The 21,665-nt window shown below is 43.9% G+C and overlaps 1 long non-coding RNA gene across 1 annotated transcript in view; it reads left to right on the forward strand.

Moving 5' to 3' along the window:
* Positions 1 to 14,971, forward strand: part of LOC120226553 — a 49,744-nt gene extending 34,773 nt beyond the window's left edge. The window contains exons 2-3 of the long non-coding RNA XR_005527048.1: positions 11,309 to 11,400; positions 14,751 to 14,971. This is a non-coding gene — a long non-coding RNA (uncharacterized LOC120226553). The remainder of the gene's footprint in view (positions 1 to 11,308; positions 11,401 to 14,750) is intronic.
* Positions 14,972 to 21,665: the final 6,694 nt, after the last annotated feature.

The raw sequence follows: 21,665 nt of genomic DNA on the forward strand, positions 1-21,665 counted from the left end.
GGAGGAGGAAGGGAGGGAGGGGGAGGGAGGGGGAAGGGAGGGAGGGGGAGGGAGGGAGGAGGGAGGGGAAGGGAAACAGGAAGGGATGAAAGGAGGAGAGAGGAAGGGAGGGAGAAAAGACGGAAGGGGGGGAAGAAGGAAAGGACGGACTTACACACCCGAAACCGGTACTTCTCAGACTTTGCGGTGGGTGTGAACCAGCCGGAGGCGTTGTCACAGCGCAGGTTCTGGTTCAGTGGGTGTCAGACCTGGACGTGCTGGGACACGCACGTGTGCCTTTCTAACACGGTGCTCGGTGGCGCCGGGGCTGTTGGCCCAGAGACTGGGCCCTGAGAATGTAGACCCTAAACTAAGAGCGCAGCTGTCATGTAGCTCAGTATGAACACTGTTTTAAAGAAGACGAAGGTGCTTATTTCTTAGGAATTTGTCAGTCTGTATGCGAAAAAATGGGGCAGAGAAAAAGCTCATGTCTGGTGGGGCCCACGCTCCACCCTCCTCCCATCCTGTGCCATTTCCATGCCTCCATCACCCACTTTCCCAGGCCTGGAACCTAGAGGTCTCCAGAGCCAAGTTCCACTAGGAAAATACCTGAAAAACATGGTTTCTATCTCCGCATTGGGCTTTTATTAGGTTCTATCTCCCTAAACACTTGCATTTGACTATAGGGTAGTGTAGTCTTGGAGTCTAATAGAACTCGGTTCAAATCCTGATGCTGTCACTCAGTGTGTGACCATAAATAAGTGAGTTAGGTAACCTGCCTAAATCTTAGTTTATACATCCATAAAATGGGAATGATTTTACAGGGATTACTGTAGAGATAAAATGAGAAAATGTATCTAAATTACAGACCAAAGTGGCTGGCCCAGAAAAGTATTCAGTTCATGAATAAAGCTCATAAAGCCATTATGAGATATTTGGGTAGTAGATAGTCTAGCTCATAAAGACAAGAGCCTTTCATTGATCTGATGACCTGGGATAGGGTCGCCTCTCTGTCACTTATTATGTAATAGTGAGTTAAGCTCTAAAAAGTTTAGTTTCCTACATAAATGGACATAATAATCATAAACTTACCTCCTAGGGTTATTGTAAGGGCTGACAAAATAATATATATAAAGAAATTAGTGTATTAGCACACAGAACTTTATAGATATAAAAAAATATATTGGTATCTCTAGAAAAAAGGAATGAGGGAAAAAAAAAGTAGTTATTCCAAGAAGAAACATTTTCAGAGTGTTTGTCAGACGTACTCTCTTTCTGGAAGAGTATAGGGAGAGGTGTCCTGAGTCCTCAAAGCCTCCCATGTCAACGAGAAGGTCCCCAATGCTGTGTGACTGACTAGTGTCCACTACTTCTAAACAGACGCTATTCAAAAGGATAATGGGAAAAAAGAATTCAGTGCAGTTTTTCTTTAAGCTAAATTTTTTCTATTTAAAGGATTGTCTTTTAAATATAAACACCCCCTACAGGGTGAGAGAAGGGCATCCAGTTGCCTTCGTTATATGATAATGACAGTTCATGGCAGTTTTGAAAGGTATTTTTGCTCGGAAAAATGAAATGTTGAGATCTTTCTATTCACACATGATTCACGTGCTCCTTTAACTTGACTGCTGTGTGAAACCTCAGAGTCTAAGGAAGTCAGGGGTGGGTGACGGTCGAACCACCTGATCTCTGCCGTCACAAATGCAGCCACCACAGATGGAGGACCACACATTTCTGCGCTGGGCATCTCTGAGACCTTGTACCATTCGTGTAGAGGCCATCATGTCCATTTGAAATCATGATTTATTCTGTTGTAGCTCATGGTGGAATCATATTCTGAACACTAGATCAGCAGCCTCCTTGCCTTTGAAGGGTTGCACAGGGTTCAGGCCCCAGGTCTTGGAGGAGGAGTGGGGGATGGTCCACCATTGTGGTTTCCCTGAAACTCCGGTCTGGCACCAGTATGTTGGGCCTCTGTGATCATGACGCAGCAATTTCTTTTTCTTTTAATTTTTTAAAAACATTTTTATTTATTTATTTTTTTTGAGAGACAGAGAGACAGGGTGTGAGCAGGGGAGGGGCAGAGAGAGAGGGAGACACAGAATCTGAAACCGGCTCCAGGCTCTGAGCTGTCAGCACAGAGCCCAGGAACGGGGCTCGAACCCACGAACTGTGAGATCATGACCTGAGCCGAAGTCAGACGCTTAACTGACTGAGCCCCCAGGCGCCTCGTGACACAGCAATTTCTTTTTGCCTCCCCTTCCCTTTCAGGCTTGGGTTTCCAGGTACCCATGTGAGACTGCTCAGCTGAGAGCCTCAATCCAATGACAGAGTTTAAAATCTCCTAATGAGACTTTCGGTGGGACAGCCCCCGTCGGCTGTGGGGCCACAAGGAGAGGCCTGGAGGTATTAGAAAACAAACCTGAATATTGCTAGAAAAGGCTGGAGGGTGGGATATTACAGCAAGAACTACACGGGCCTCTACCCCACACCACTTGAAAGGTGCAGCTCTACAGCAGAGGTGATAGGTGAGAAAAAGTGGACTAGCTTCCCCCACTTTGGCCTCATCCCACTCCAAAACACACGTAAACACACATACACGTGTGTGTACACACACACATTTTCACCTAAGCTTGTACCAAAACTTTAAGGCAGAGTATTTAACAGCTTTGACCGTTTTTCAAGCACATTTATAGTCAGTTCTTAGACATTCTTGCATATTGTACCAAAGGTAGCTTAATGTGGGAGAACTTTAACACGAGGCCCAGCACATTGCCCTGGAGTATTCAGAGCACGTCCCCTTGTTGTGAAGCTTGGCGATGGTCCGGTGGCCAGTCAGAAGGGAAAGGCCGTGGTTTTTGTTAGTGAAAGCACAACACTGGTAGAAAGCTAGGTCTCCAGCTGAAGAGAGACACGTGACATCTTTTTCTTAAGTTTATTTATTTACTTTGAGAGAGAAGAGAGCGTGCACTTGAGTAGGGGAGGGGCAGACAGAGGGAGAGAGAGAATCCCAAACAGGATCCAAGCCCAGTAGAGAGGTCGACACAGGGCCCAAACTCACCAACTCTGAGATCATGACCTGAGTCAAAATCAAGAGTCGTTCACTTAAACGACTGAGCCACCCAGGTGCTCCAACATGTGACATTTTCTATATGATTTCCCTTTTGGGATTCATGCCCCGCCTTTCCATTTTAAGCATAGGTAACTAGGAAGTCATAGAAAACAAAACAATGCTTTATCTTAATTTCCTACCAAATAGTATATTTATGTGGTAGTGATGTATAGCAGATGCACTGATGATTTATAAGTTCAATTCCCTGTTGGGGAAAGATACAGTGTCTAAACTCCTCTGTACACACAAATGCTATTTTCAGAGTTTGTGTTGATTTGGAAAAAAATGGCTCCCCGTTGTAGGTTTAGGTACAACTTTGAAAATTTGAGGACCCTTTATAAAGGAAGTCTCTTGATAGAAAATGAGCAAGCCAAAATTGTGTGGAAACTGAGTCAATGGCAGCTGACAGTGAGCCAAGGGCAGGGACCGCTTCATGGGCCTGGTAGCTCTTATAGGCACACAGGGCTCCCCACCCAGCAGGGTCCTATGTGTGAATTAGTGCTCTGAGGTCACTGTCTTGCAATTCTTAATAATTTATCTTTGAAACTGTGTCTTGTAAGTAAAGTCTGATGGGACAGCAAAAGCATGTGGGTGGGGATTTGGAGCCTCTGGAGACCCAGCCGCCATCTCCTCACTTCCCCAGGATCTGTCCCTACCCCTGGAGCCCAGGACCCCTGGAAGCCTGACTATAGCTGTCACTTTCTCCTTTCTGCCTTTCTGGGAAGTCTGGGTCAGGTGCAGAGAGGGGCACATGCTTAGTGGAGGGCTTAACAGAGGCTTCCCGCCTACCCCTCGTCCCGGTGTTTAGCTCATCCCAGTAGGGAGGCTGCAGTCCCTTGGGCTCCCCCCCCGCCCCCCCGCCACCGTGTGCCATGGATTCAAACAGCAGCCCCAGGAAAGAGATGGACTTCCTAGCCTCCAGCCAGGGACCTGCATTTTCAGTTTGCACTGCACCTCACAGACTGTGGAGCTGGGCCTGGGGTGGGGGTTAAGCATGGGGAAGCGCGAACGGAGGCTCCATGGATGAGCACCGAAGCACGGGATGTACTCAACCTTCTCGTCCATGGGGCTGTGCCAGAGTCGCAGCCATCAGTTGAGAGCGAAGACTTCAGCCCTGGGCTGAAAGCATTGTTGACTTAAAAAGGCATTTGAATAATTAGACAAGCCATTTTCAGGTGGCTGAAAACCTGCATCTCGATGGTTTCAGTTCACTGGGATGCACATCTCCATGATCTTAAGAATACCGACTCACTACAACATACATAAACACCACATGCATGGGATATTTTTATACCCATGCGTATATACAGACTTGCCGGAGATGCAAAGGGGAGTTGGAAAGAGTCTTCGCCCTCGAAGAACTGCTATTCTTGTGGAGACAGCAGCACTCGAGGAATAATCCATACCCCAAAGCTCTCCATATGCCAATAGGAAGTGGAATTTTGCTTAAGCGTGTTTGAGGACTCTCTTTGTTTTTTCATCTCTTTTCCAAGAGGAAGCATTTACAGAAGTTGAGAATGTTATTGGCCTGTGTATCACAGGAGTTTAGCTGTGCTTTTAATTAGATGGAGATGAAAACAAACGATAAACAATTGTCGGAAGAAGACGAGAGGGAGATTTAGTAAATTCCAAAGGAGGGGAAAGAATGTCTTTGAAGTGTTCTAGAGTTCTACAGCATGTGCACAGACTAAGTCTACATGCAGATCAAAAGCCATTTTTGCATACTTTTGGTAGATATTATCAAAATGTCTTCAAGATAATCAAATCCAAATAAGGGATTTATAGGATTTCTTGTTATGCTTTATCTAGATATCTCAAATCTCCTTTTGACTTCCAGTGCACACGTGTTGTCTTTAAATAAATCTCAGCATTGAGAACCACTGAGCACCTAGACCTCTCCCTCAAAGAAAACTGGATTTCCCTCCACTGAAGGGCTGGGAAGTCACCTGCTAGGAAAGTAAAGAAATTTACTTTTCCCATGAGTGTCGTCAGACCTTCTCTGCTCTCCAGGCCTCAATGAGTACTCGGAAAAACATACAAACTCTCATGTGAATGAATGAACAGTTACTTTTTAAGTGTGTCTTATTACTTTACAGTCTCCAATTTCACCAGGGGTCTGGCTAGGGTTCTGTACATAAATATGTGTGTGGCCAGTATCCTAAAGAAATCCCGACTGGCCAGCACAGTGGCAAACAGTGGCAGTGGCTCAAGAATTTTAGAGACTCCTCCACTCCTTTCCTGGCATTTAGTGATCTTGAAGAAATGGAAAGAAAGGGAAGTTTCATTTAGAGGGGCCTCTGCCCTGCTTAGCTGGGTTCACATGCTCAACATGAAATAATAATGCATTCAACAGTCCATCTTATAATAAGCAACCTTTGCATCACCTCACTCGCTGGTGAAAACTGCAAACAGTGGGTAAGGGAGGTCTGAACACCAGGAAAAGCTGAGAGATCCCTGTGACCTTCATGTGATTATGTCTGTGCTAATGCATAGAGGGCAGAAGCCCAAACCCTTTCTCTGAAGAAACCAATTCGTTAAAAATGCATTGTTCACTAACAAGAGAGTCTTAGGCCCTGAACAGGGAGGAGGGCTCGGCAGGTGGGAGAAAGAGGAACTGGTTTATTCTGGATGAGCAATTCGTATTTGCGATTCTAGTTCCTTCTCAGTCTCTCCCGAACTTGTATCCACTTTGCAAAGGGAATGGGATAAGGCTCCAGAAAGGACTATACTCTCTCCGGCTTAAAGACGGTTTTTTGTTTCTTAAAATTGTGTATTTGCAAAAACCAACTCCCCAAAGGGCTGGGGGGCTGGGAGCACTTAATACACTAGTGGAATGTCCCCCTTTTTACTTATAGAGTAACTGAGAGGTGCCAAGCCTTGGTTTGCCTTTTTTTTAATGAAAATGCATTGTACCCAAAAAGAAGGAGGAGGAAGAGGAGGAGAAGAGGAAGAAGAGGAAGGAGGGGAAGGGGAGTAGAGAAGAGGAAGAGAATTTGCAAAAGAAAACTAACTTGCTAGGAGGAACACGCTGCGGCCATTCAGGAGCTCGCCGCTTGAGCTGAGTGGGATCCTGGAACTCGCAGGGCTGTCTGTCCGCTGTGGAAGGGACCAGAGGGACGAGACCACGATCTGGGTGTGTCCCCCCAGTTCTGTGGACAGCCTGGTCCCTCCAGAGCAGAGGGATCCGCAAATGGCCTCCAGGTTTCAGATGTGAGAGTGACACGGGGAAGATGCTGTGGAATGAACCAGTGGGCTGGCAAGCAGACATTTTAACAGTCAAAACTAAATTTTGTCTTAGCATAACTCCTAGTCATGACCTTTCCTGTCTGTACCAGACTTATGCCAGGGATCCCTGTATATCTGGAGAATTGACTCCTATTGTTTAGTTATTTCAAATTTTATATTAGGATCTCTTTAAAATCCGTTTTTACCCTCCTTGGATTACCTGTGAACAAATCATAATTACAAAATAGATGTATCTGAGATGATTCTTTCCCTTGCTGAGCTAGAAGCCAACCAGGATAAGACGGAAGAGTGTTCCGGGTGAAGACACTCGGCAGATGAGGAGGCAATGCCAGCCAAAGCTGTTCTGCTGTTCACAGAACTAGTCATGTATGGCTCGTCAGTGAAAGGAGATTCAGATTTCTGTGGGCGGCATCGACGCCACTGTGGTCCACACACCCCCACCCCAACCCTGTGGTCCTCAGTCCCTGGCGGGTTTTATAAAACATACATGGGAGCCACTGCCACCCCTGAGCTGTTCCATCCGTAGCCTCGTGAGCAATGTGAACCCCTGTGTCCAGGAAACTCCACGAACCCAAGATTCCCAGCCGGGATAGGAACTACTGGTCTAAGCCCTCGTCTGAGAATTTGGAAGCTGTTTGCCAGTATTGTTTTGCCGTAGTCCCTGATCACATTATCACGGACTGAAGGAAGTGTTATATGTAAACATCTGGCTTCATAGGCTCCTAAAGTTCCGTTGCAAACATTCATCAAACGGTACGGAGTACACAGTGAGGGTGGCACGGGGGAGAATGTAGATTGCACATACAGGGACTGGAGTAGGTGTCGAGTTGACTTGGGGCAGGTGAACGTTATGGGCAAATTCAATAATATTAAATATATTAAATTATAAAGTGAAGCTTATCAATTAATAGTAGTAAAAAAAAAATTAGCTCGTATGGGACAAAGATGCACTGTTCCAAGAAAATTACAAGTCCGTGTGCTCATTTAATCCTTACGGCAGCAACCCTACGAAGGAGGCGCTATTACTCTGAACTTCTGCAGGAGATAGCTGATGCATAAAGAAGTTGGAAAACAAGTCCAAGTTCCCATACCTAGTTAAGTAGCAGAGGTAAACCTAGGCAGAGTTTAAAATTTAAAAGAGCCCTTGCTCGTGGAGGAGGGCACTTGTTGGGATGAGCACTGGGTGTTATATGTAAACCAACTTGACAATAAACTATAAAAAATTAATTAATTAATTAAATTGAAAAAATTTAAAATAAAAGAGCCCTTCCTTTTAAACTGTACACAAAACTGCTTTTTTTTTTTAAAATTATATTTATTTTACTATTTATTTTAAAGAGAAAGAGTGGGGAGGGGTGGGAAAGAGACATAGCAAGGGAGACAGAGAATCTTAAGCAGGCTCCACACTTAGCATGGAGCCCAACACCGGGTTCGATCCATGACTGCGGGATCATGACCTGAGCTGAATGAAGAGTCAGACACTCAACCAACTGAGTCACCCAGGCGCTCTACACCAACCTCCTTTTTGTATCTAAATTGGAATTGCGATAGAATTTGCCAATAAGCTGATAATTTAAAGATATTTCCAAGGTTTATACTAAACACTAGTAAATAGGTGGATGCCATTACCTGTCTTAATGGAAATTCTACCACCCCCAAATTAAAAGCCGAATCTCTGTTTCCACTGATTGCATTCAACCGATGCAAAGGACATGCCTGCATTAGGGCCTGAGTGTGCAGTGGTTAGCAAGTGGACACTGCGTCTGATCTGCTAAAGCTCACGGTCACTGCCTGAAAAGCACAGGCTATTAAATTCAGGATGGGTCAAAGAGAGCTTTCTGGATATCCTTGATCTCCAAGAGAGGTAGCATGTTTCCTAGGATCCTGATCAGAGGAAACTGCCCGCCTGTTTAATTTCATGTTTTCATGTCTGTGGCCATGGAAATAGGTGACCTCAAATCTCTGCTAACGCGTGCCTAAGTGCTGCTTCAAATCTCTTAGAAATCCTTCACCAGTGTCATCTATTTATTCTGACTGCTGGATTCTCCCCTCTGGCTCCCACAAGGCCCCTGATTTGGGAACTGCCTTCCGACCAGACAGATTAGTTTATGGTCCTACAAGGTTAAGCATGATACATGTGTTTGGGGAAAATGGAGATGCGCATTAAGAAGAAACATTACTTTTTGATCCAAGCAGGAGAGCATACATAATCTCCTCTAAAGCCTGTGAAAGACTTCATTTTACACATGAAATTGTGTGGAAATGCCCTGTACTGCACTGAACATGATTTTTGAGAATAACTAGGCTCAAAACAAGGTGCCGTGTGCTTGTGAGGGCTTCCAGCAACAAAGAATAAAATGTAAGCAGATGTAATCAGTGTACAGTTATGGGCAGCAGACACACCATGTTGATGACACAGTGCCTGGGTGGGCCAGATCCTAAACCTTATGATGGCATGTCATTAAGAATAGGGTCCAGGAGCGCCTGAGTGGTTCAGTTGGTTAAGTGTCTGACTTTGGCTCAGGTCATGATCTCGACCTTCGTGGGTTCGATCCCCGCATTGGGCTCTGTGCTGACAGCTCAGAGCCTGGAGCCTGCTTTGGATTCTCTCTCTCTCTCTCTCTCTCTCTCGGCTCCCCCCACCCCACACACACACGTGCTGTCTCACTCTCTCAAAAATAAACATTAAAAAGAAATTAAAAATAAAAAGAACAGTGTCCAAAAGTGAGCCTGGTTTGCATGAAAGAAATCTGAGGCATGAGGGACTAATAACAGTATAGAAATTTCTTTGAAATTAAGACATACACGTGTTTTCATTGTGGAAAAGGGGCTTTCTCTTTTCCTGTGTATTGTAAAACTCTCTTTTCTCAGTCTGGCATAAAAATCCGTGCCCGGTGAGTACGAGGAAGCCACGAAAAATTTTAAAGTATCTTCAAAAACTACACCAAAGTGTATTTTTAGCTATTTGGGAACACACCTAAGTGATTGGTATGGGATTGGTGATTGGTGATTGGTACGCTTAGGGAGCTGGATTTGCTCAATAAAAGTGCATAAAGCTCTTACTGAGAATTTGAAGGTGAAATTGGACTTGGTTCTATGAGAACAGAACATATAAGATTCACCCTGGATAGTGCACAGTTTCAAGTGCCTGGCTACTCAAGCATAATGAGTAAATCGTATATAAAAAATTTAGAAGGAAAGTCTCCTGCACATTATGAGGAAATTGTGGGCCTCTTATGATGGGTCATCTCACCCTTGTTATTAAATGACAGCGATCATTAAAATGCCAAACATATTTTGACAGAATTCACTTTATAAAATGTCAGCAAGTCTGTGTTTTTATTAGTTTGTTCCAAATCAATTTAGGAATTTCAATAGAATGCTTGTAAGTATTCCCCAAGCAGTGTCCATTCCTGACTTTCTGCGCAAAAAAATATTACAAATTAATCAGATTTTCAGAGTTCTGCATAATGGCTTTGCACATTTATTGCTTAATCCTATTATAAAATGCGGTTATGATTGACACATCGCAGTGGAGATAGAAGTCAATTGAATAATATGTAGCAGTCAATTTTATTTGTAGCTTAATGTGCTGGAGTATTTTTTCCCCCACATTTCCATTATTTATAAGTCTGTCCCTTTGGAGAATATATAGAAGAATTTGTTTTAAATGAGCCAATAATACCTTCTTTAAAATTTATAAGCGTGACAGAATCATCTTTTTTCTTGCTCGTCCGTGGCATGCTGGTAAACAGGGTTTGAATTGTCTTCCACTTGCTATTCATAGGACAAACATCAGGAAAGAGGATCTCATTAAGGGTGGCTTGGAATTGGACTTAAACCACCAAGAAAACAAAAGCTACCGAGTAAAACCCCTCAAAAATTGCTGTTGGTTTTATTTCCTTATTTTTGTTTGTTTTGTTCACTTATTCATCTATTTATTGTTACTGCCACTGCATTCCTGCTCCAGTCTGTCCTGAAACAAAACCCAGAAGCTCATATAGAGATGCGATCCTGTTTAAGAAGGTTTGGGGTGCCTGGGTGGCTCAGTTGGTTAAGCATCTGACTTCGGCTCAGGTCATGATCTCGCGGTTCAGGAGTTCGAGTCCCACGTCCAGCTCTGTGCTGACAGCTCAGGGCCTGGAGCCTGCTTCAGATTCTGTGTCTCCCTCTCACTCTGCCCCTCCTCCACTCCCACTCTGTGTCTTTCTCAAAAATAAATAAAGATTAAAAAACTTTTTTTAAAAAAGACAGTATGAAAGACTTGGTCTTTTGGTGGAATTTCAGGTTTCATGATTTGTTGGAATCCAACAGGATTCCAAGCAAGGAAAGCACGTTGTGTTCTATGCTTAGAATAGTGGGGCCCCCTGGAGTTGGTGAGGAATTCCTGCTCTTTCAGTTAGCACCCAGAAAACTTGCTTCAGGAGATCCACGTGCTCTTCAGGATATCACCTAAGGTCATTGCAAAAAAGCTGTCCTTAGGAAAACACATTCCTGGGATTTGGTGTCCGCTATATGCATGGAGAAAAGGCTTACGGGTATGAAGCCATATTAAGGGATAATATAGATGTACTTGGTCATGTCTGAGATCACGCTTTCTCTGGCTTTAGGAAATTAGATCAGCTGTTGCCAGCCTGTGCATAAAGGAGGCAGTTTCCCACCCATGCCATGCATCGGCATCCCCTATGCAAACTGATGGCTCACGCAGGCCTATTAGTGCCACTGATGATGGTGCCACGCCCCTTCCCCCTTCCACCCCCTCCCCCGCCCCCAGCCTTCTCCCTCCCAGAATAACTGGCCATCCTGAATATCTGTTAGCATAATTTATGCAGTTGACAAGTGATTTGAGCACGAGCTATTGATAAACCACTCTGGCGTGTCATCTGTACCTTAATGTTATGTGACATCACAGGAAAATGGGGTCATGTGCTGGATCTTATATTAAGGGAGTGCTTCTCTTTTGAATTCCAGGGGCCAGAGGAAACCCAGCACTATCAGACCCAGGCACTCCCGACCAACACCAAGGCAGTCAGACCCACCTCCCTTTCCCGGTTGGGCCGCAGGTCAGTATCTTTCAACTGCTTTCCATTAGTGCTGCATTTAGGATGGTTCAACCATATAAATAACCAAATAAATAATAACGAGTGAAATCCAATCAACTCCAACAGAGCACACGGGGCAATAAATTTTCATATGGGGAAATTGTAGGACTACATTATTTATTAACTATCATCAAGGAAAAAAAGTGTTCACAGAACTCTCTTTTTAAAGGGAAATGTTGGTTTTAATCATTTGGAATATTTTCTTTTTTTCCTTGAAATCCACTACAACTGTGCCATTGGTTACTATGCAGCCTTGTAGAAAGTAAAACTTTAATGACTGGAGTGTGAAGGAAATTAAGTTATTTCAACCTTACGATAGCCATTTTTGAAATACAAGATGTGATTTAATATAAAAAAGTTAATGCAATTTTAATGCAAGTTCAGCTTATTGGGTTTGACAATACTGTACATCACATACAGCTCTTGCATTAATAAAGAAATACATTCATTATTTTTTAAAGTCTAATATTTGTTTTTTTGCAGCCTGGCATGGTTATATGGAGATGTAGAACACAATTATAAAAGCTGGGATCTTTGCTGTTGTGTTTTGTGTGTGTGTGTGTGTGTGTGTGTGTGTGTGTGTGTTTTACCTCTGTCATTTAGTATGAAAGCTTTTGGAGTTCACCTGCTTTTATGGGAAAAGAAGCTGATACATGAGCCTTTCTCTCTCTTTTGCTGTCATGTTGTCTCTGGAAATTAATCACTTTCAGCATTTTGAGGGCTCACTGACTGAAGACGTGCAAACCCCATTTTAAGGGCTTGGGTGGTGGTCTTGGCTTTCTTGTTCCAGCTGCCACCAAGTCCTAACATCTGTCTCAGGTCGTAATGTCTGTCTCAGAGCACGGATGCCTCGGTGCTCAAGGGCAGAAAGCCTGGGGAGGTGTCTGTTCGCCTATGGAAGCGCAGAGAGGGTTCTACAGGGAATCTCCGAAGCCAGCTTCCTCTGGCCATGCCTTTTCTAACGTCATGCTTGTGATGTTGTGTGTGTGTGTGTGTGTGTGTGTGTATGTGCGTGTGCATGTGTGTGTGAACATACCAGCGTTGACAAACTCATGCCTCTGGGTCAGATAAGTGCATGACAGACCCAGACAGTGAGAAGCGGGTGGGCACTGTGACAAACGGAGAGCGCATGCTCTGTTTTAACCCCAAGGATTCAGTTAAAAAAAATCCTATGTGCCCAGACCTCGACTCTGCGACCTGTATGGTCTGAGAACACGCCATTTGCCCTCCTTCCTATCATGCTCTTACTGCTGACAGTGATGTAACATCAGCCATCCAAGCACCAATTTCTAATTTTGTACTTGTTCGTAAACAATATGCTAATTTTGTCTTTAGAGCAATTGTATTTATTTTTTTAAAGAGAGGCAGTTACTGTGTGTAAATTCAGTAGAGTCTAATAACATCAGAAGCTAGGCCTGGGGAGTGGTCTAAAACTAGGCTGCGGAATGCCCCAGGGCTTGTGCAGAGGCCTCCCCAGAAGGAGCTACGTGGGGTATCTGTAGGCCAGAGAGTGGGTTCAGCCCTCCTCCCTTCGTTCTTCTCTAAAACAGTTCCCTGTATTGAGAGTGAATGGTGAGAGGGGGTGAGACGTGGGCTTTGGAGAATCTGTCATTACATGAACCCCCCACGTGCACTAGACAGGGGACTTGGTGCAAATTACTAATCTCTCTGGATCTCATTGGTAGGACAACTGCATTAATACACACACAGCAATATTAGAATAGTGCCTGGCTGCAATTTATTGGGCTTCATGCTATCCCTATATTTTATTACCTCTGACTTCATGGAATCATTCTGCATTAAACTCAAAGAAGTTGAAAGCCCTCAGTAAGAAGAGTTTGGTATTGGTTCCTCTAGAACAAAAGTGGACATGGGATTATATGTCACAAGGTTCCCAAAAGGGTGGGATAAAGTACTAGATAAAGAACTTTAAGATCAATGACCCTTCTAGTCATTTGGCCTGACCTGGACAAGAATCTCTCCTAGGTCATCCTGGTGGAAAGCCCACACTCAGGCTCAAATACATCGGGGACCCAAAGCACACACTGATGAGTCTGCCTTTCCACATCAAACAGTGGCTATCAGAGAAATAGTAGCTACAAACATGTTTTTAATCTTGTATGAACTGAGCAAAGAAAGTTAGAGTAATAACAGGAGACATCTATAAAAGATTTTCTAAGTTAGCCACATCAAATTTTTTTGTTTTTCTGTAGTTTTTTTCAGATCTCTTAATCATCCACACAGGATTTCACCATTTTAATGATTTCATTATCATTGCCTAATGATTATCCAGTTTGTTTTATGTATTCTCATTTTATAAACATTTTCTATTTTTCTAAAGAGTGCCGTAATGACCCACTTTAACGATTAGGGAGTATCTTGTCAGCTTTAGTACTATAACAAAGTATGTTTCAGCATTTATATATTTTAAAACATAATGTATATTTTCATTCATCTATCTTTTGTCTTTTTACAATTTTCTAACAATGTTTTAAGTTTATGTATTCTCAGAGAGAGAGAAAGAGAGAGAGAGCAGGAGGGGCAGAGAGAAAGGGAATGAGAGAGACTCCAAAGCAGGCTCTGCCTTCTCAGTGCGGAGCCCAATATGGTGCTCAAACTCATGAACCATGAGATCACGACATGAGTCAAAACCAATAGTTGGATGCTGAACTGTCTGAACCACCCAGGAGCCTCTGCTTTGTCTTTTTGAATGTTATCTTCAGGCTGTACCCCTGGAGTATATTCTCAGTCAAAAGAGGTCAAATATTTTTGCAGCTCTTGATATAGATTTGTACATTGCTTTCCAAAAGGGTTATGATTGTGTACATGTCCTAAACCCCCCTAATGGTGTCACTACAGACTCACCAGCAGGATGTAATTCTTTTCATTATTCTTGCTAAGTTAGTAAATAAAAAATAGTATTTATTGTTACCTTTGAGCTAAAAAAAAAATCCTCTGATGCCACTCAGTTCTTCCTGGAACAACACAGAACAGATTAGCAGAGAATTTCAAATATATAAGGGTAAGATCAAATGAAAATTCAGTGGAAGAATAATACATATGTGGAGGGTATACTAAGAGGTATTTGAGATCCTCAAAAGAAATCTAAACCAAATGAAATTTTCCAAAGAAACAAATGAAATGTGATTTCAATTATTTTTTTCTACTAGTTCATTCTGGAATAGAGCATGCTTGTTTGCTACTTGTTCAGGAAATTTCTGACCCTGCTCAAGTAGAATAAAATGCCTTAAAAGGCCATGTCCTGCTTCGTTCCACTGGAAAGTGAGCTAGGATTATCTGTTTCCTTGCAGCCACTTCTGACGGCACAACAGTTAGCCTCCGCCGTCGCTGGCGTGATGCCGGGAGGCACACCTGCCCTCAACCAGCCTATCCTCATCCCCTTCAACATGGCCGGACAGCTAGGAGGGCAGCAAGGACTGGTCCTCACACTGCCTACCGCGAATCTCACCAACATCCAAGGGCTGGTAGCAGCAGCTGCAGCGGGAGGCATTATGACTCTGCCATTGCAAAATCTACAAGGTAACCCGGTGTCTCCAGGTGCCGTGTTGGGCTCGATCCGCTGGCCAGTGTTCTCTGAGGTGTCCACTTGCCCCCAGTGGTGAATGTGGTTCAGAGTTGCTTCCACTGTCGAGGAGATGGAAGGCTTGTGTAGGCGCAAAGTTTCAAGTGGTCTGTGAATCCCGAGCTTTGTCAAACCATGGGCCTCATCTGTCCATGCTTCTTCACAGGGATTTGAAACTTTCCAGGTCTCTGGGGGCACTTGTGAGCAATCATTGCACAACACGTGAAAAACTTAGATGTAAAATGATGGTGTTGTTATTTGAGGACCTGAGTTATGATCTCCTGAGTTCTTCAATGTAGCCATCTGCAAAGAACAGTTAGGCATTATTTGTTTGTGTGGGAAGCAGTTGGGACATCTCAAATACAAGGTATCATTTGGAAGTCTTAATTTAATGATTATCTTGGTTACTAAGTACTTTTAGTTGTGACTATTAAAAGTTGTTTTACTTGAGATCATACGTTGTAATGAGAAAGATAGACTTGTGTATCGAGCCTTTATATTACATGGGCACATAACAATGGCTGAACTCATTTTAGTCTGGAAGGATAGTTCTCTGGGAACTACAGAAGTTTTCACCTTGCTTTAAAAGATTTGGCAACACCGGTTGATAGACTGATTTATGAAAGATTCTCTCACAGGGAGAATTATGTGGTGAAAAATGGCCTGAATATATTATTAGGATGCCTACCAAAGGGAAGATGAATTGGTTTTGGACTACTCAAAGATACTTGTTTTCTCCATTGACATGAATGCTACCAATTAAAAAAAATTTTTTTTTGCAGAGTGAGAGTTCATTTGGGTAAGTTAACAGAATAACAATTTAAAGGACTTTTGGTAGTTGGTCAAATGTCAGGGCTCCTTCTGGCCAGAGTATCAGCCCATAGATTAAGAAATTGACCACGTAAGAACTGGTTAACTCTTGCCCCAAACTGTTTTACACACCATATGTTCTAATATCTCACCTAGTGTTGCCACTTCTTGACTTTCACTTTAATGTTTAGAACAAAGTCTCTCTCATACCATTAAATTGTGCCAGGAAACCTGCCACTCATAAATCATGCATGCCCAGGACCCACTAATGCACAGACTTTACTTCTTTCAAATCTGAGAGTGCCTGGGAGCCAGGATCTCAAGATTAAGCAAATAAGGCAGGAATAAACAAGGTGAAAGCAGAAGTAACAAAGTGTAGGGAGAGGCTTTCTAATGTAGGTGGATGATGAAATCTTAATGAAGAAATGGGCATTATCAGAATGCAACCTTCCATTTGCAACATTTGTGCTTATGGGAATATTGAATATTATAAATAAACATAAGCTCACGAAGCTCCTAGGTCATGAATTAATCTTGCTTGGTTAAAGTGGATGCCAATGTCAGAGTCCAAAAAAAATCAGGCTTATGATATCTTTATTATGGCTTGGTATTCTTGGGATTTTAGTACCTGCTTGTTTTAAGAGTTTGACATTAGTGACTGGTCCAGTGCGGTCTTCCATCAAGACTTTCTCTCCCTCTCTTTTCTTTAAATATCAAATTTCAGATTAGCTTATAGTATGGAATTTAGGGTTTTTTTTTGCATCTTTGGTTTCAGAAAATGAATCCTAAGGTTTGTGGCCTGATTAAGTAGGTTCAATGAGAGTGCCAACTCTTTTTATCTCTTGGTGCTTCTTACACAGTTTTCTTATCGGCCTCACCTTCAGAAGTGGGTTGCAGTTGACTGTCAAGCTCTTGTCTACCGCACAAACACAAGGGAACATGTCTCCTTTTGTCATTTCAGTGGTGTTGGAAGGCAAGTGGTGAGGTCATTAAAGTAAAACACCTTCCAGTAGCATGTCAGTCAGTTATAGGCAAAGCTTCCTAATTGGTCTTAACATGCATGCTTGTCCTCCAATACTTTTCTCTTTGTGAATAAATCCCAATTCCTAGCTCACTGTTAGGATCCAGGAAAGCTCCCCTGCAGTTTTCTTGGGCTTTTCTCTTCCTTTTGTATCTTCCCACGTGATTTCTTTGCCACCCGGATCTCACTGGGTAACTGGGGATTTTCTAGGGATATGTGACTCCTGTTGAGACAAGGAAAGTTCCAGGCAAACAAGAAAGAGTTGGTCATGTTGCCGGAAGTCCAGGGGCAATAAAGATGATAATCAGGTAAGTGTCAACCTCCTGGTCACCGTGTCATTTAGCGTCTGACCCAAGGATGATCTCACTACCTTCAGGGAACCTACTGCAGCCCTCGACAATCCATAGGCAGTGTCCATGGCTTGTGTAGTTTTCCAGGTTACATCACAGAAGGCGGTGGGGGTCTAGGGATGGTGGGTGGATGGCCGGCAGGCTGGAAAGGCATCTGCAGGGCTCCTGATTGACTTTAAGCCTGAGCCAACCCTACACATAACCTAGTCTCATCCTCTTTCAAGGGTGGCGGTCTTGTATATGGTCTACACTACCTCAGAAGGAGTCCTTACACACATGTGTAGAGTCAACAGGGTAGAACGCTCCACCCCTCCCCATGGTCCATCCTAGACAATGAATATAGTAACTTCCAAGGCTTTTAAGAGTCTTTTGATTCAGATTCTGTGTCTCCCTCTCTCTCTGCCCAGCCCTCACTCACTCTCTCTCTCTCTCTCTCTCAAAAATAAGTAAACATTTAAAAAAATTAAGAATCTTTTGAAACAACCAGTAAGTCTGCACAACTCAAATTTTTGTATACCCACCTTCTTGGGTGGTTTTATAAAACAGGTGTGATTTGTCAGTATGTGGGGGAGGGATTGAAGTGTTAAACCCCTAGTCTGAAGTAGAACCTGTTTCCATATGATGCGCTGAGTTCTGGATGGCTCCTCTTCTTCTCATTGTGAAATGTCAAGGGTTATTCATGAAGGAAATCTCCGACCATCCTCCAGCCTTCCTGCCCAGTCCTTCAGCCTATCTGTTCTTCTAGCCCCAAAGCTACAAGTTTGCTAAGAAAGAAAAATACTGACATCAGTTTCTTAATGGCTTTTGGAATTCGGGAGGAAGGTTTCAAGTATCTTCTCCTTTACTAAAGGGATTGAGAGCTGCTTCATTTACGTTCCCTGGCAAGTGACATGGAATTGCTCTCAGCCCCTCCGAGGCCACGACTCCTGCATGTATTTTAATGAGCACTAATGACATGATGTTATGCTGACTGGCTTTCTCTGCTCAGGCGGCGGGGGTCCTATCACTGTCTCCTCCTCTGAGCGTCATTCCCAGACCAGCGGCCTCAGCTCCTATGGGAGCTTTTTAGAAATACAGACTCTCGGGCCCCACCCCAGACACACTGAACAGAATCTGCATTCTTTTTTTTTTTTTTAATGTTTTTATTTATTTCTAGGAGAGAGAGAGACAGCGTGAGCAGGGGAGGGTCAGAGAGAGAGGGAGTCACAGACTGAAACAGGCTCCAGGCTCTGAGCTGGCAGTCAGCACAGAGCCTGACGCGGGGCTCGAACCCACGAACCGCGAGATCATGACCTAAGCGAAAGTCGGACGCTTAACCGACTAAGCCACCCAGGCGCCCCCCAGAATCTGCATTCTTAAAAAGATTCCCAGGAGATTCGTAGGTCCACTACGGTTTAAGAAAGCCTGGTGTAGGGAGCTTTTCCAAAATTCATTTGGCAACTCCTCTATGATCTCCAGCAACCTGTCCTGATTCTGAGCATCCTACGGTGATGGGAAGCCATGTAGCTGTGATAAGCGCCCCTGTTAATTTTCCTGCTCTAACTGACCACCCCAGGCCTCTATTGAGGGTAAAGACTGAAACAAATAACTTTTTTTGGGAATTAACTTATTGCTTCCATCATGACACTTGCGTCCCCAAGATCGAGAGGGGTTCTCTTGCACAACTGAGGCATTGTTAAAGTCCTTGCTCTTAGCTTTCATCCAGCCAAAGCTTTGCACTGACGAGAGAGAGACCATCTTGCCCCGCAGAAAACCCATTTGCATGGCCTGGGATTGTCGTCCTTTTCTCCTCAGATCCTCCCATGCGGGAAAGAGACGTGTGCCTACGACATCAAGGGGGGGGGGGGGGGGGGGGGGGGGGGGGGGGGTCTTTTTGTAAGGAAACAGCCAGGAGTAAGGAGTTAGAGATCTTGCAGAATCCCAGAAACAGCTGACAGTCCAGCCTGTTGTGCCCTGGAAATGAGGTTTGGGGATCAGAGAAAACAGTGAACCACTAAGCTGCAGGCTGTATCATTCTCCCCTTTGAGAAGACAGGCATGTGTCCCACATGTAGGGTGACTAGTAACCTGTCTCCTCTCTTCTCCTGCCCCTCCCTGTGACTCTTCTCTACTGTGTTGGTTGACTTTTGGCTAGCCCATAGTTTCGGCTCACTCATATTCCATCCTATCTCCTTGGAGGACATGCATCTCCCCAACTCACGCACCTCTCAAGAACACTCCATTGCTGCCTCAGTCTCCATCATCTCTGTCTTGATCCCCATCTCCACGTCTGTCAAAATTCAGACTCCCTCTAATTCAAATTCCTAACGGGCTGAAACTTGGCATTCTAAGCTACCTTGTAGGTCACTGGCCAGACTAGAGATTGACTGCCTCATGTAGAATTGTGCATTCCTGTCCAGTCAGCTGTAATGTGGGTGGAAGGCCGGGATGACGTGGTATGGAACAGGGGCAACATGCTTAAGAAACATGCTAGGGCCTCCCTCATCAGTCAAAGGGGCAGTGGAGGAGGTAGGCTGTTCCCTGCCCACTGGGAACCCTGTGTAGACCAATAGGCCCTCCTATGGGCGTGGGCAGAGATTGAGACAAACTCCAAACTCAGAGATACCAAGAGTCGGGTCTTGGTTCTGAATATTTTAGGGGAGGAACTCCTGGCTGGGACTCAAGGACACAAGTGCTCTAAACTTAGAGAAGACCTAGAGCTGATCTACTCCTCAATACTCTGTGTCCCTTCCTGAAGTAGATGCAGTTTTGCGTTCTCTCCTCTCTTACCTTTGAGAGCCCCGCCCCCTTACAAGCACCTCCCACCATCACGACTCTGGATCCTTCCATTCCTGTGTCCTTTGTGTGTCTGGTGCCCGCAGGGATTCGCTCTCAGGTGACTGTCAGTGACCCACACCTATGACATAAGACTAACAATGACCATTAAGCTCAAAGAAAGAAAATGACTAAGGTCGCTCTGTCACATACTTGATAAAGTTTCAAAGTCAGTGGTTTCCATTTACTTATTATTTTGAAACACAGCTGTGCTAAAAATATAATGTGCATTTGTCCTAGCGTGGAAACTGGATTATTGCTTGATGGGGCAAAATAAAATCCCCATTATGGAACTCATGCAAATGTGTTGTGTTTTTTGCCTCTTTAAGATTCAGGCAGAAAATGTCGACAAATAACCCTGTATTTGTTGGAACAAGTGATAACTAGCCACAGAGGGGTTAATGGGACAGCAGAGGTAGGGCCACATCTAGGGCAGATGATTCCAGTTAGTGACTTGTTCTCATTGCACAGGCTGAGGCAACCCACTAATCACCGTGGACAACATAAATGGAGAATATAAATGTGCTACGTAGGAGATTTATATCAATGTGTGAACGTTCCAGATCAGTCAAGCATAACATTTACATTAATGACCAAAAATACATTAGAGAGTGCTGCTTAACCTGAACATGGAAAAGCAATTAGGTTCAAGGCAAGTTGAAAAATCAAGGCCAAGGGTGGGTTTTCCTGCCCTTTCGTCTGGCAGGAAACCTACCCTGGTTTTCTCTCTCACTTTCCAAAGTCAAGTCAGCGTGAAGTATGGGGAATATTTTCGGTTGGGGGGATTTTGTGTGCAAATTGCATTACATTTCCTTTTTGTTTATTTCGTTTGTCCTTGTTGTTTTGACTGAGGTATCATTTACATACAATAAAATGCACAGTTCTTAGGTGACACACAGCTCAATGGGTCTTGATAATTCTACGCCCCCGTGCAACCTCCATCCGCCACAGTTGAAACAGAAAACATTTCATTTTCCCCAAAAGTTCCCTTGTGTCCCTTTGTAGTCAATCCCCTACCTCAAACCAGGCAACTCTGATCTGCTTTCTATTGCTTTCGATTCATTTTGTTTATTCTAGAGCTTCATATAAATCGATTCCTACAGTATGTATGCTTTTGTGTCTGGCTCTTTTCACTCAGCATCGTGTTTTCTAGATGCATCCGTGTTGTTGTGTATGTCAGTGGTTCCTTTTCTTTTCTTTTCTCTTTTCTTTTCTTTTCTTTTCTTTTCTTTTCTTTTCTTCTCTTCTCTTCTCTTCTCTTCTCTTCTCTTTTCTTTTCTTTTGTTAGCAATGTTCCATGATCTGTTTATCCATAGCCGGCCCCCCATCCTGGCAGGCAGACATGGTGAAGGTCCCGTCCCCTGGGGGTAGGGAGAGTTGTTTCCATTGGATACCCCTTGGGAAGCACCCTTGACCACTGTTCTCCTTGGCCTCTCGCTATACCCCTGAGAAATTCTTCCCTGCCCGTCATCCTTCTTGGCTACATCTGAAGAGAAAGTTGAAAGTTGAGAAATATGCCTCAGTCCATGTATGCCTTATGGAAGCTTGGGGGCTGAAGGGGTTGCTTGAAGTTTCCAATAGTTCAAGATTTGTAGCTTCCTTGGGAATCTGGTTCTGTCAGAGACCGAGAATGCTTCTGATCTTTTTGC

Source organism: Hyaena hyaena, unplaced genomic scaffold, assembly GCF_003009895.1.
Source record: "Hyaena hyaena isolate Hyena2069 unplaced genomic scaffold, ASM300989v1 scaffold_1738, whole genome shotgun sequence".
NCBI classification, from domain to species: domain Eukaryota; kingdom Metazoa; phylum Chordata; class Mammalia; order Carnivora; family Hyaenidae; genus Hyaena; species Hyaena hyaena.